The 14446-nt window shown below is 47.3% G+C and overlaps 1 pseudogene; it reads right to left on the bottom strand.

The window, feature by feature from the left end:
• On the bottom strand, nucleotides 1-696 carry LOC146785250 (cell division cycle-associated protein 4-like; annotated as a pseudogene).
• Nucleotides 697-14446: the final 13750 nt, after the last annotated feature.

A 14446-nucleotide genomic window follows, 5' to 3' on the forward strand; every position in this document is an offset into this window, starting at 1 on the left:
TCAAGATTCAACAAGAATTTCTACAATCTGGTCAATCTCATTAAGTTCTGATTTACAGTTACTATTTGTCGTAGGTTGAGTTGTGAAGGTATCCAGGACATTACAGTGGCCTACTTTGGAATTTCCCATCATTCCTGTAAGAAGTGTCCACATCGGAAATAAATCTTCAACAGAATTTGGAGTTTTATTCTCCAATCTCTCAAGTATCTGATCTATTGACTTCTGAAAATGTCCCCTATTTTCTTGCCGGTTTTCCATTTTCCAAAGATTGTTCTACAGGATTCGTGGTGCTTGAACTCTGCCAACAGCTGATATATCAGAAATTATTTCTTGTGTTTGAATTTCCTCATATTCACTATAACCAGAAGTCTGTTTTCCTTCATGTTCCTTTGAAGAACAACAGAGGATGTCGGTTGAAACCAATCTGTCCAAAGGTGGCTGCCCTGAATTTTGAGCACGGATCATTTGCCAAGTGCCATCTTGCGTCATTTCCTCTTGAATTTGCCGTACAGTATGGACAGAGCGACAAAGGTTTGGTTCTACAAGCATGTGGCACAGCTGAAGTTTGACCAAGGACATGTCTAGCAAAGACTGCCTTTGGAGATTATATGAAGGTATGGTTCTAAAGCCAGCTACTGTTCCTTCAATATCCTCTTCGCCTTCAAAACATTTCCTCTTCATGCCTCTTGCAAACATAATGTATTGTCTGTGTTATCAGTCGGGCTCTAAAGAGAGAGACATGCAAGAGGCCTGTGTATGGTTCGGCACAGTTCGTCGGACCAATTCACGCTTGCCGCTTCGGCCTTCAACCGCCAAACCAACTCCTGCAGATCAATTAGTCGGGCTTCTTCCTCTGCCTCCTTCTCTCGTAAAGAGCTAGAAGGCATTGAGTTTGGGTCCTGAAATTAATTTTCTAAAGAATGCTTCACTTTTTTTATGGATGTGCCAGTCACCCTTTTCACTTTTTCCTCTCGTCTTTTTTGCTGCAAGTTTTTCAACATACGGTGGCTTTAGCCAGTTTTTAAGGTTAAAGCAGGTCAGACCTAACCTTGCTCCGCATTCATAAGTACCTTGTGTCGGTTTTTCTATTCTCTAAGCATGAGCACTTGTTCCAGGCTAGTTTTCTCCATCAGCCTTGAGTTTGCTTAGAGAGATCCTCTTATAACACTTGTCACAGATTTCATTAAAGCAGGCTTCCATTTTTAAGAAGCTGAAACACCCACAAAATCTGCTAGTGAGGTCAAGTCAAACTGCACTTACGGATCTTGAAAATTAATTTCAGCCAGAAGTCTAAACAATCTTATTCTTTGTTGGGGGTATACGTGTCCATGGTTTGTCAGAATCGAGTACTCAGGCATGCTCCCTATCCCATACAGGGCACACATTTTAGTGATCTCGGGTGAAGCGGTTTTGTAGGCAAAGCAAAGTTGCTTAGCAGGCAATACACCTGTGTTATCTTGACTTCCACATGAAGTCCATAAATAAAGTGTTCGAGGCATATGAGCTGCAGATCACACACTAAGGATAAGATCGCCATCTGGTGTTGGGCTCGGATGATTGCAGGTTATTGTTGTCTTCAGAAGAAATCTTTGGTCACGAGATTGTTGACTCCTCCTCTGGACAACAGTGCGCATGGGCATCCACTCCATCCTCAGATTGTTATTTTCCGCCATTGGGTTCGGATGAACTTTTTTCCGCTCCAGCAGAAAACCTATTACAATCACTCCAACTCTCAAAACTTGAATACTCGACGTCGAACTCTATATCGGACCGACTCCGGACGCGGCTGATGGAAAGGACACCTTTTAAAAAATGCCCCCAATGTGGAGCAAAGTTCCCTCATAGCGATCACCACGAGGTCTGTAATTTGTGCCTTTCACCAGACCACAACGAATCCAGCTGTCCAGCCTGCGCCGCATTCTGTTCGAAGAAAACCATCCGGGACCGGAGAGCTCGACGCCATATCATGGCCAAGCCGGTTCCGGAACCAGAAGACATCTTTGCACAGGACCTCCCTGACGATGACTCCGAAGATCTCCAAATCGTGTCCGAGGCCGACGATTCAGATCCGGGGCAGCCTGTGAGTACCAGCCCCCCTACCCCAACACCACCCAAAAAGACATTGGTCAAGACTCTGCCAACTGGGCACAGTCGCGATCCAAAAACATCTTCTGAAGCCCCGCCCTCGGGTCCGGCTCCGAAGAAAAGTAAGCCTGCAGGTGGCTCGGGCTCGAGCAAACCTCACGTCATTTTGCCTTCGGCACCAAAGCAGGCTTCGGAACCGAAAACTCCATCGGACCCGAAACGTCACTCGGTCCCGACATTTCCACCGGCACCGAAACGTTCTTCGGCGCCGAAATCTCCACCGACACCAAAAGGCTCGTCGGCACCGAAAAATCCGCCTGAACCGAAAAGTTCGTCGGCACCCAAAACATCCTCGGTGCCCAAACACGTCCATAAAGACCCGAAAAAGTCGGCGCAACAGCCGCCTTTGGACACTGAGGAACTCTTTCGACCTGATCCTAAGCAGCAACGGATTTACATAAATCCGAAAACTGGACATGTCACAGCGGTGCCCTACAAGAAAAGGAAGCTGGACTCTCCACCTCCTCCAGCACCTCCAAAGAAGGACTGTGCCACTTCACCCTTACGTCCTTCCTCTCCTACATTACCTCCTATTCCATCCCCCCCCACCCCCACCGCCTGCACCTCTACCATCTCCTTCTCATACACCACCTCCACAGGATGATGATGATTTCTTTACTTATCCCACTGATCCTACTGATCCCTTTACACTCCCGGACACAGCACCAGTAGATGACTGGACTTACCCTATGCCTGATATGCCTGACCCCGCTCCATACCCCTCAACCCTCCCCTCCTGATGACCATTTAGGGTTCGGCCAGCTTATTAACAGAGCAGCGTTGTTTCATGGTGTCACCATGCACACCGACACTCCTGAGGAGGATTTTCTATCTGACACTTTTGAGCAGTCCCAAAAAACAGTCCACATTCTACCCATGATTAAGGGAGTGATAAAGCATGCCACTGAGGTTTTTAAAGACCCTGTCAGGGCCAGGGTCCTCAACCCCAGAATAGAGAAATACAGACCAGCGCCACAAGATCCTGCGTACATCAAGGCGCAACTCCCCCTAGACTCACTAGTCGTCTCCAATGCCAGAAAAAGGGCCAACTCCCAAACGACCGGAGATACACCGCCTCCAGACAAGGAGTCTAAACTCCTGGAGGCTTCCGGCAAAAGGGTTGCCGCTCAAGCGGCTAACCACTGGCGTATCGCAAATACACAAGCCCTATTGGCTCGTTATGATAGAGCCCATTATGATCAACTGGAGGACCTCTTGCAACACCTGCCTGAACCTTTCAAAACACAGGCCACTGACCTCATACAAAAAGGCAAACTAATATCCAATGCCTCCATTAAATGTGCATTAGACGCAGCGGACACCGCCTCTAGGGCAGTTAACACAAGCGTGTTGCTTAGACGCCACGCATGGCTGCGCGTTTCCGGCTTCAAGCCGGAAGTACAAACCTCCATTCTTGCTCAACCCTTTTATCAGGAGCAACTATTTGGCCCGGCAGTGGACACTGCCCTGGAAAAAATGAAGAAAGATAATGAATCTTCAAAATCTATGGGAGCATTGCAGTCTACTCAACCCAGAGGCTCCTTTCGTCGCTCCTTTTATAGAGGAGCTTCCAAAAATGTGGGAACAGATAACTCTTCCACCTTCAAAACATCAGGTCAAACATCCCCTAACAAAGGATATTTTAGGGAAGGGTATCGGGGAAACAATAAAGGCCGGGGACTGGGAAACAACAACACCCGTTCCTCTACAACCACCAAACAGTGACTTGCCACCACTCCCCCCAGACCATTCCACTCCGGTCGGGGGCAGACTTCAACAGTTCCTACCTGTCTGGAATACCATCACTACAGACAGGTGGGTAAGACAAATGATCCAATATGGCTACTGCCTCGAACTCATAAACCCGCCCCCAAACATACCACCCAGACACCGTCCCATGACTTCTCACCACCTCACGCTCCTCAAACAGGAAATACAGTCTTTGCTTCAGAAAAACGCAATAGAACCTGTTCTACTACAGCATCAGGGCACAGGAGTATATTCTCTATACTTCCTCATTCCCAAAAAGGACAAAACCTTGAGACCCATACTGGACCTCAGACTACTGAACCAGTACATACAATCAGATCATTTCCACATGATCACTCTGCAACAGGTCCTTCCATTACTTCAACGAGGAGACTTCCTTGCCACATTAGACCTCAAGGACGCATATTTTCACATCCCTATGCATCCCGCTCACAGGAAGTATCTACGATTTGTGGTAGACGGTCAACACTATCCGTTTACAGCTCTCCCATTCGGAGTAACAACTGCACCAAGGGTGTTCACAAAGTGCTTAGCAGTTGAGGCAACATATCCACGAATTCCCCTATCTGGACGACTGGCTCATAAAAGCCAATACTCTAGACAAATGCGTTCACCACACCCACCGCACTATTCAGACCCTGCACAACTTGGGATTTACCATCAACTATCCCAAATCTCATCTACAACCCTCCCAAGTACAACAATACCTGGGAGCCACCATAGACACAGCCAAAGCCATAGCTTATCCCAGCATAGCCAGCATACAAAGTCTGATCAAAACATTTCAAACACAACACTCTCTCCCCGCAAGAATGTTCATGCAACTCTTAGGCATGATGGCGTCATGCATCTCCATAGTACCCTACGCACGCCTTCAAATGCGTCCCTTACAGGAATGTCTAGCACAACAGTTGAATCATGCCCACGGACAACTTACCGATCTGGTGTTGGTGGACAGCGGCTCACTTCGCTCACTGAAGTGGTGGAACACCATCAACCTGTCCAAAGGGCGGCCGTTCTTGGAGCCCCTTCCACAAGTTGTGCTGACCACCGACGCATCTCTCACAGGGTGGGGAGCCCACCTCCTTCAACACACCACTCAGGGACGGTGGACCACTCAACAGAAACAGTTCCATATCAATCACCTAGAACTTCTAGCGGTGTTCCTAGCACTGAAATCCTTCCAAGTGCATCTCCAAAACAAAACTGTCCTCATTCGCACGGACAACGTGACCATAATGTATTACATACAGAAACAAGGAGGGACACATTCTCTACAACTGTCCCAACTGGCACAACAAATTTGGAGATGGGCAATTCCCCGGAACATCTACCTGCTAGCAGAACACCTCCCAGGGGTTCAGAACCAAGTGGCCGACCTCTTAAGTCGCCACACACAGCAGATACACAAATGGGAACTACACCCCAAAGTCTTACTCCCATTCTTCCAAAAGGGGGACAACCAGACATAGACCTGTTCGCCACACCAGAAAACGCAAAATGCCCAACCTTCGCCGCCAGGTACCCACACCCGCGATCAAAGGACAATGCAATATGGATGAACTGGTCAGGCAGATTTGCGTACGCTTTTCCGCCTCTCCCTCTCATTCCATTTGTGGTACGCAAACTGAAACAACAGTCGCTGACACTCCTCCTCGTGGCTACCACTTGGGCACGTCAACCCTGGTTCACCACACTTTTGGAACTATCGCTAGTTCCACATCAAAAACTGCATCGCTCTCCGGATCTCTTAACCCAGAACCATGGAGAAATCAGACACCCAGATTCTCAAACACTGAACTTGGCAATCTGGCTCCTGAAGTCTTAGAGTTTGGATACCTCAACCTTCCTCCAGACTGTATGAATATCATTAAAGAAGCCAGGAGACCTACTACTAGGGCATGCTATGCTGCTAAATGGAAACGATTTGCCATTTACTGCGCTAATAATGACATACAACCACTGGATGTTTCCATCCAAAACATCATTTGCTATTTATTACATTTACAAAGATGCAATTTGGCGTATTCCTCTATACGTCTACGTCTAGCAGCATTGGCTGCCTATTTGCAAAATAGACAACACCTGTCCCTCTTCAAGGTACCAGCCATTAAAGCATTTATGGAGGGTCTTAAAAGAATCATTCCTCCAAGGTTGCCACCTTCCCCGGTGTGGAACCTTAACATTGTTCTCACAAGGCTCATGGGTCCCCCATTTGAACCAATGCACAAATGCGAACTGAAGTTCCTAACATGGAAAGTGGCTTTCCTCATCGCAATCACATCCCTGCGAAGAGTAAGTAAGATACAAGCCTTAATTCTCGAAGAACCCTTCCTACAACTACATCGGAACAAAGTGGTTCTTAGTACGAATCCAAAATTCCTCCCTAAAGTTATTTCCCCTTTCCATCTAAACCAGTCAGTGGAACTGCCAGTCTTCTTCCCTAATCCAGACTCAGTAGCCGAGAGGGCACTTCATACCTTAGATGTTAAAAGAGCCTTGCTCTATTACATCGACAGAACAAAACCTTTTCGGAAAACCAAGCAACTATTTGTTGCTTTCGCTCCACCACACAAAGGCAACCCTATTTCCAAATCTGGTATCGCCAGATGGATAGTCAAATGTATCCAAATATGTTACCAAAAAGCGAAACGTACCCTTACCGTTCCCCCTAGGGCGCACTCCACACGTAAAATAGTGGGCTCTGGCATTCTTAGGGAACATTCCCTTAGAAGACATTTGCAAAGCAGCAACAAAGTCTACACACACCTTCACTAAGCATTACTGTGTTGATGTGCAATCCAAACAACAAGCTTCAGTAGGCCAAGCTGTCCTAAAAACTCTATTTCAAAATGCTGCAACTGATACAGGTGACCACCGCTAGGGGAGACACTGCTATATAGTATATCCTTAGTGTGTGATCTGCAGCTCATATGCCTCGAACGGAATATGCTACTTACCAGTATGCATCTGTTCTTGGCATGTAGAGCTGCAGAGCCACACACGCCCACCCGCCTCCCCGGGACCTGTATCTGTTCCAGCATCGTCTTACTTAGACACTACACATGGACATCCTTTCTCTTTACTTCTTACACACTCCATCATTTCCCATCATGGCGAAAAACAATCTGAGGATGGAGTGGATGCCCATGCGCACTGTTGTCCAGAGAAGGAGTCACCAATCTCGTGACCAAAGACTTCTTCCGAAGACGACAACAACCTGCAATCATCCGAGCCCAACACCAGATGGCAATCTTATCCTTAGTGTGTGGCTCTGCAGCTCTACATGCCAAGAACAGATGCATACTGGTAAGTAGCATATTCCTTATCCCAAAGTACATATTCCGTCCTGGAACATGGACTGATCATTATGACTTTTGGTTGTACCGCCAGTCTGCTTGAGGTGCAGATATTCCCTACTGCTGGGTACTTCACTATGGTACTCTGTACCTGAACCAGTGGTCAGCAAAGACTCAGTCTGGGGTAGTTTATTTCTTTATTTTGGTCAATTGTGACCATAAAAGTGCATTAAAATACATAAACCATTACTGCATAATATAAAAGTTTAAAAAAATAACAAAGGAAAAATTCAGAACAAAAGTTATGATGCAAAGGCTAAATTGGAAACTAGCAAGACTAATTTGTATCCAGGGGTTATGTAACAGATGCCCAGTGTCAAAGGTCTCATTGGTGGGTCCACCTATATTGGTAGATGTGTCTCGGACCTCCCCATGGGCTAATCTAAATAATCATCTGTGGTAAGATCCCCCTTTAAGTAGAAATAATAGTTCAATAACTATGCCATTTTCCATTAGTGGCCAATACATCTATAATATCAAATCCATAATAACAGAAAAAAGTAGGCTGGATCTACACTTAGATTTATCGATTGAAGTAGTGAGTTGACCCCACCAGAGAAACAATGCAAAACACAGAACTTAAGACTCCATGTTTACAGAAGCGTATTAAAGGAGTAAAATTGTGAATACACTAAATCAAAAGCCCAGTACCAAAAAAAAGCTGCTCCTAAAAGCATCTACAAGGGAGATTGTATAGATCTATTGCTTAGGATCCAAGAAGAGAACAGGTGCTTGCTCAAAACAAACAAAACTCGTCTGCTAGTGTCCGATTGAAAGACCCTAAGGGCAAGTGGATAGTTTCTTAAACCAAGATTCAAACACACACAATCAATCAATCGGGTTTATAGACCGCGCTACTCACCCGTGAGGGTCTCAAGGCGCTGGGGGCGGGGGGGGCAGCTCTGGATCAGTCGAAGAGCCAGGTCTTGAGATCCTTCCTGAATGTTTGCAGGGTCGGGGAGCGTCTGATGTTGATGGGGAGCTTGTTCCAGGTCTTAGCTGCGATGTAGGAGAAGTCTCTCCCGCATGTTCTGTTTCTGCAGATGCGGGGGAACTCTGCCAGGGTGAGGTCAGCAGAGCGTTTGTTCCTCTTGGGTATGTGGACGGATACTCTCATTGAGGTATTTGGGTCCGATGTTGAGGGATTTGTAGGCGCGGGTGAGGCGTTTGAAGGTGACCCTCTTCTTGACGGGGAGCCAGTGGAGGTCTCGTAGGTGTTGGGTCATGTGTTCGTGATGCGGTGTCCCGAGGACGAGTCCGGCCGCGGCGTTCTGGATAGTTTGGAGTTTGTGTAGAAGAGTTCTGTTGATTCCGGCGTATAGGGCGTTGCCGTAGTCCAGTCTGTTGCTAATGAGACAGTGGGTGATGGTCCTGCAGTCAGGGGGGATCCATTTGAAGGTCTTACATAGGATGCGCAGGCAGTTGAAATTGGTGGACGCGACCGCGTTGATCTGGCGGTTCATGGAGAGAGGAGTAGAGGATGATGCCGAAGTTTTGTGTGTGGTCTGTAGGGGTGGGTGGGTTCCTGAGGGCGGGGGGCCACCAGGTGTTGTCCCAGGTGGAGTTGCAGGGTCCGAGGATGAGGTCCTCTGTCTTCTCTGAGTTGAGCTTCAAGCAGCTGTCTTTCATCCAGGCTGCCACGTTCTTCATTCCTACCCGAAAGCAGTCTGGTGTCTTTGGGATTCTTCGTGAGTGAGAGGAGGAGCTGGGTGTCGGCGTAGGATACAATGCTGAGCACATGCTGTCTGACGATGGCGGCGAGGGGGGCCATGTAGATGTTGAAGAGCGTTGGGCTGGGCAATGATCTTTGATCCATTTGCGTCTGGTTTGGTGTAAAGTGCTAAACAAATAAACATTTTTGTGTTCCTCAATTTTAATGCCGCTTTGCCGAATGGAGTACCTCATTTTGTGATGCACCATTTAGAAGTGAGGACATTTAGAGGTAAAATAGCATAGCAAAGACTCAGTCTTGCAGCGTGTAGGAATCTGGCTCCATATTTACTGAACCAAAGTAAGGTATAGTGTGCACAGAGTCCAGTGAATACCCACATGCTTACAGAGATAAATGTAGATAATACCTTACTCTATTTGTGGTAGTGTGGGTGAGCAGTAAGGCTTTATCAGAGGGTAGTGTTAAGCATGTATTGTACACACTCAGGCAAGAAATTATGTCACACACTCAGACTGAACTCAGACCATTTGTTTGTGTAAAAATACTTTTGTTCTATTGTGTTTTTAGAATCAAGCAGGATTTGGTACAGGTAAGTAAAGTAGTTTTCAAGGCAGGTTGAACAATACAAGCACGCTGAAAGAAAATGACTTTATTACAGGTTTGTAGAATCTTTAAATATAGTTGAATTTACTTTTGGATTACTTTTTCTACTCAGTGTGATATGCCTAGATACCACACCAGGACATTTCCTGGCATCAGTGTGGGTTTAATGTCCTGATAGGTTTGGTACCAAACTTCTTGTGATTCAGTAAAGCTATTATGGTGCTGTGGAGTTCATAATGACAACCTCCTAGACCATATACTCGTTATGGCTTTACTGCACTTTCAATGTCTAAGAATGGACTTAGACACTGTAGGAGTACAGGGCTCATGCACCTGTACCCTCACCAATGGTATGGTGCACTCTCCTAGAGGTGTGGCTTATCTATTCCAGAGGCAGTGGGTTGTAAGCATGGGGCACAGATGTGTGCCATATCAACTCTTCACTTTTCTCTGCACCAATACACGCAGCCTGCAAGGGCAGTATGTTGGTGGTAAGAAACGGGGCCTTCAAGGGTGGCACAATATGTGCTGCAGTCCTTGGAGGCCTTCCCTGGTGACAGTGCCCTTGGTACCTTTTAACAAGGGACTTAGGTGTGGCCAGGGTGGTGCCAAATGGGGGTGCAAAGGTATAGTTTTAGGTAAAGAACATAGGCCCTGGGTACCTTGATAGCAGGATTCCAGGGCACATGTAGTCAAAGATCATCAGGCAAAAGGGTTGGGGGGGGGGGGGCAACCATGCAAAAAGGGGCACTTTCCTGCACAGGCATACATGCATGTCTGCCTCTGGAACACTAGTGAGCTCCCAGATTTTGCTGCAACAAGGTTGCCCCATTCACCTGGTACCATCTGCTGTGGAAGTGGAGAATTTTGGGTTGGACTGGCTACTATCAAGTACCCTTCCATATAAAATTAGGTGGGTCATGGATCAGTTGTTCCTGCAGTTCTTTTTAATTGAGATTTGGGATCATGGATTACAGTCTTGCAGAGGATGGATGGCAGACCTGTTAGGGTTGTTAATGGTACAAAGCCACCTTGAAGTATAGCTGTTCGATCACTCTCAGCTGTTAAAGTCCTGTTGACTGCTTACCCACACTGGAAACACCTAATCTTTTGTAACAATAGATTGTGGGCAATCATGTTAGGACATAGAAATTCAGGTTTATTGATGTCCCTCTGATGGGGTAGCTGGTTCCTGGCCTCTGAGACTAGGCCCTCTGATATCTACTTCTGGAGTTCCTGTCAAGCCTCCTCTGCTTCCTTGCCAGGAGCAAGTAAGTTCTTTGTGACCTTCTTACAGCATTAGGTAATTTATTTTCACGTTATTAAATCTGTAAATGCACAAATATTTGATTATAAAATAATCCATGTATAATGCAATATTTATTAGGATTTCTGGTTCCAGCAGATTCCTGCACGAACACCCCAACAGGCATAAATGCGCCTTTTCTGTTGAAACTGAAATCCACAACGTTTATAAACCCTAGATGGCACGTGATTCCTGGTGATACCGCATTTGCAGTTCTTCTTTTGCCTTCTCCTTGGCTCTGAAGCCAAGACTCTGCAAGAAAACAAAACCTTCTACCAGAAAATTGCTAGAACTCCGGGAGGTACTAAGGGAAATGTCAGATTTCATTGACTTTATGTCCTGTACTAGGATCTGTCCTCAACAAGTAGCTGGGGTTGGGTGAATGTAGTGCTAGAGGCACTCTTATGGTCTGAAACCACATTATGACCTATGATTACCATCATTTTAATTGACTTTGGCGTTTTACTTCACCCTAGCATGAATGTATGTCCTGTAAATGCCTTGTTTCTCTTGAAAGGTTATTTCTTGTAATCTTGCAGTCCTACAGTGGGAGCTGTCACAGAATAAAACAGCCTTTTGCAGCGTGAATCTTTCTGGATTCACTATGCTGTGCATTATTCCGCGGTCAGGTGGTTGGGTCCGGATTTGTAGTCTTTCTTTTGTCTTTTTTTTTTTTTTATTGTGTAGCCCAGGTGGGCGTCTACATCCCACCATTTGGTGCACCTCTTGTGACGTCGTCCTGCTTCCTGCGGAAGTCCCACCTCAGGGCGCCATCTTCAGATTCTTTTTTCCGCCGTTGGGTCTGGATCGTCACCATGAAGCTCCAGAGTTTTTTGGCGAAGAAAGAAGAAAAAGCACGAGTTTCATCGAAGAGAAGTTGAGGAAGACTACAGAAAGGAAGAGCAACAAGCCGGGACGACGTAGGAGGAGGAGAACCTCGAGATCTTCGACGTCCAACGGAGAATGCGCACTCAGGGACACTGGGCGCAGGAATGGACAAAACACCTTTTAAATTCTGCCGTAACTGCCACCACAAATACGCGCAGAAGGACCGACATCCGGTCTGCAACCTTTGCCTGCCAGTTGACCACGTGAGCAAGGACTGCAACGCCTGTTCGGCCTTCACACCGAAGATGCTCCGGGTGAGAGAGTGACAGAGGAGAGCCAACTACAACATGGAGGGCAAGGGAAAGGCCCCGACACTGTACGAATTGGGCCTCTCCACCGACGACTAAGACAACGTCGCCGAAGGACCTGATGACTTCACGGTTGCAGAGACCGATAAGAAAACGTCTGACAAGGTAGGAGAGACGTCGAGCGCTAAACCCTCGACAGGGCCCTGAAAAACAGAGTCAGACTCTCGAAAAACAGTGTAAGTCCTCGAAAGTTTCGACGACCGCAAGTGGATCCAAGGACGAAAGGACCGGCGGATGCTTCGAGAAGTAGTCCCAGGTGCCGAAGACCGCCGAAAGGCAAAGGTCTTCGAAGCAAGGCCAAGAAAGTGGGCGTTCGACTTCGAAAGAAGATAAGGTCGCGTCGACACAAGCTCAAAGACCGACGCTGAACACGCCTCCGAAATGGAGAAGAAAAAGAGGAGGCTCGAATCAGCGATGGACAGTATCCTTCAAAGGAAAAGGGAGTTCGACGAGAAGATGAAAAAATTCACTATCCCAACGAAACCACCGTCTATCATCCACTAGGTCGAGGAACAGGAGGAGTTTGACGCAGAAGAACTGTCAGACTCCCAGAGAGGAAGAAGAAGACCTTTACTATGAGGGAGAAGAATATGAGGAACAACAATCGAACTACGGCTCAGCGCCGTCGACAACGCAGGACCTGGAGTGGCAGGACCTCGACGCCGAAAATCCAGAAGAGCCTGTGGAGACTTACCTTTCGAGGCCTTCGCCGCCAGATGACATAGGGGCTTACAACATGGTAGTAAAAAGCGTGGCTGCAGCTTTTGGTGTTAAGCTGGAGGAAGAAAAGCCAAAAGAAGACTTTTTACTGGAGACATTGCTCCCTATCCAAACTAGGAGCCAGTTCCTCCCCATGCTCCATAGTATCATGAACCAGGGGAACGAGGCGTTAAATGACCCAGCAACATGCAGGTCCATCACACCTAGGACGGAGAAAAAATATAAACACTCCTCCCAGGACCCTCCATACATCAAAGGATCCGTCACAGCAGATTCAATCATTGCATCTACTGCCAGGAAGAGGGCAAATGTCCCAGCAACCTCTGGACCACCTCCAGACAAAGAAAGCAGGAGGATGGACCTGACGGGGAGAAAAATGGAGAGAAACGCGGCAATGCACTGGCGCATGGCGAACTCCAATGCCCTACTGAACAGGCACCAGTACCAACATTGGGACGAAATGGGGGAACTGATGAAGCACCTCCCCGAGCAATACCAACAAAGAGCTGCGCACCTAGTGGAGGAAGGAAAGAATATAGCAAACTCTTGCCTTAAAACAGCGTTGGATGGAGCAGAAACATCAAGCAGGCTGATGGCAATTGGAATAACAGAAAGAAGGCAAGCCTGGCTCAGGATTTCGGGCTTCAAGCAAGAAGTTCTGAACAACATCCTGAACACTCCTTTCAATGGAGAGACGCTGTTCGGGGCACCGGTGGATGAAAAACACACCCAGCTCAAGAAGGAGAACGACACGGCAAGGTCAATGGGGGCCCTGCAATTCAGAGGAATGAGAAGAGGTACCCCGACACGGAGACCCTACGAAAGAGGAGGAAACCAGCCCGGAACGTCACACCAAACATTCCAGCAGGGCCATCAAGGTGTCAATCACGGCAGCAAGCCCAGCAGAAACAACACTGACAGTACTAGCCTCGGGTCCAGTCCTTTCGGAGCAGGGGAAACGGACGAGGCCAGAGACGGAGACCAACCCACCTCAAAGTGACTTCACACAGGAAAGAGTGCTCACCCGCAAAATCCCTCCGAGGGTGGAGCACAAAAGATCAAAGACGAGAGGGTTACACCGACCAAACGCCAATGAACATGCAACACCAGTAGGCGACAGACTGAGACGTTTCCTTCAAGAATGGAAAAAGATAACAGACAAGTGGATACTCGACATCATACAGTTCGGATACTGTATAGAGTTGGAAAGGAAACCACCAAACCGAAAAGCAAAGAGGAGGGAGCACTCGGGACAGGAGCTAGTGCAACTCGTAGAAGAAGCACAAGAACTTCTCCTAAAGGATGCCATAGAGCCAGTACCTTTCAAAGAAAGGAACAAGGGAGTGTACTCAAACTACTTCCTGGTACCAAAGGTGGACGGAACACTAAGACCCATCCTGGATCTACGGGTCCTAAACAAGTACGCAAGGACGCAAAAATTCATAATGACGTCCCTACAAGAGGTACTCCCACAAATGAGAGACAGAGATTTATGTCCACCGTGGATCTCAAAGATGCCTACCTGCACATCCCAATGATCAGGAAGCACAAAAGTCTGTTAAGGTTCGCCATTGGCAAGGAACAGTACTAATTCACAACCTTGGCATTCGGGCTAAAGTCCGCACCAAGGGTTTTCACAAAATGCCTGGCGGCAGTGGCAGTGTACCTGCGGAGG

Source organism: Triturus cristatus, chromosome 11 (genome assembly GCF_964204655.1).
Source record: "Triturus cristatus chromosome 11, aTriCri1.1, whole genome shotgun sequence".
NCBI lineage: Eukaryota > Metazoa > Chordata > Amphibia > Caudata > Salamandridae > Triturus > Triturus cristatus.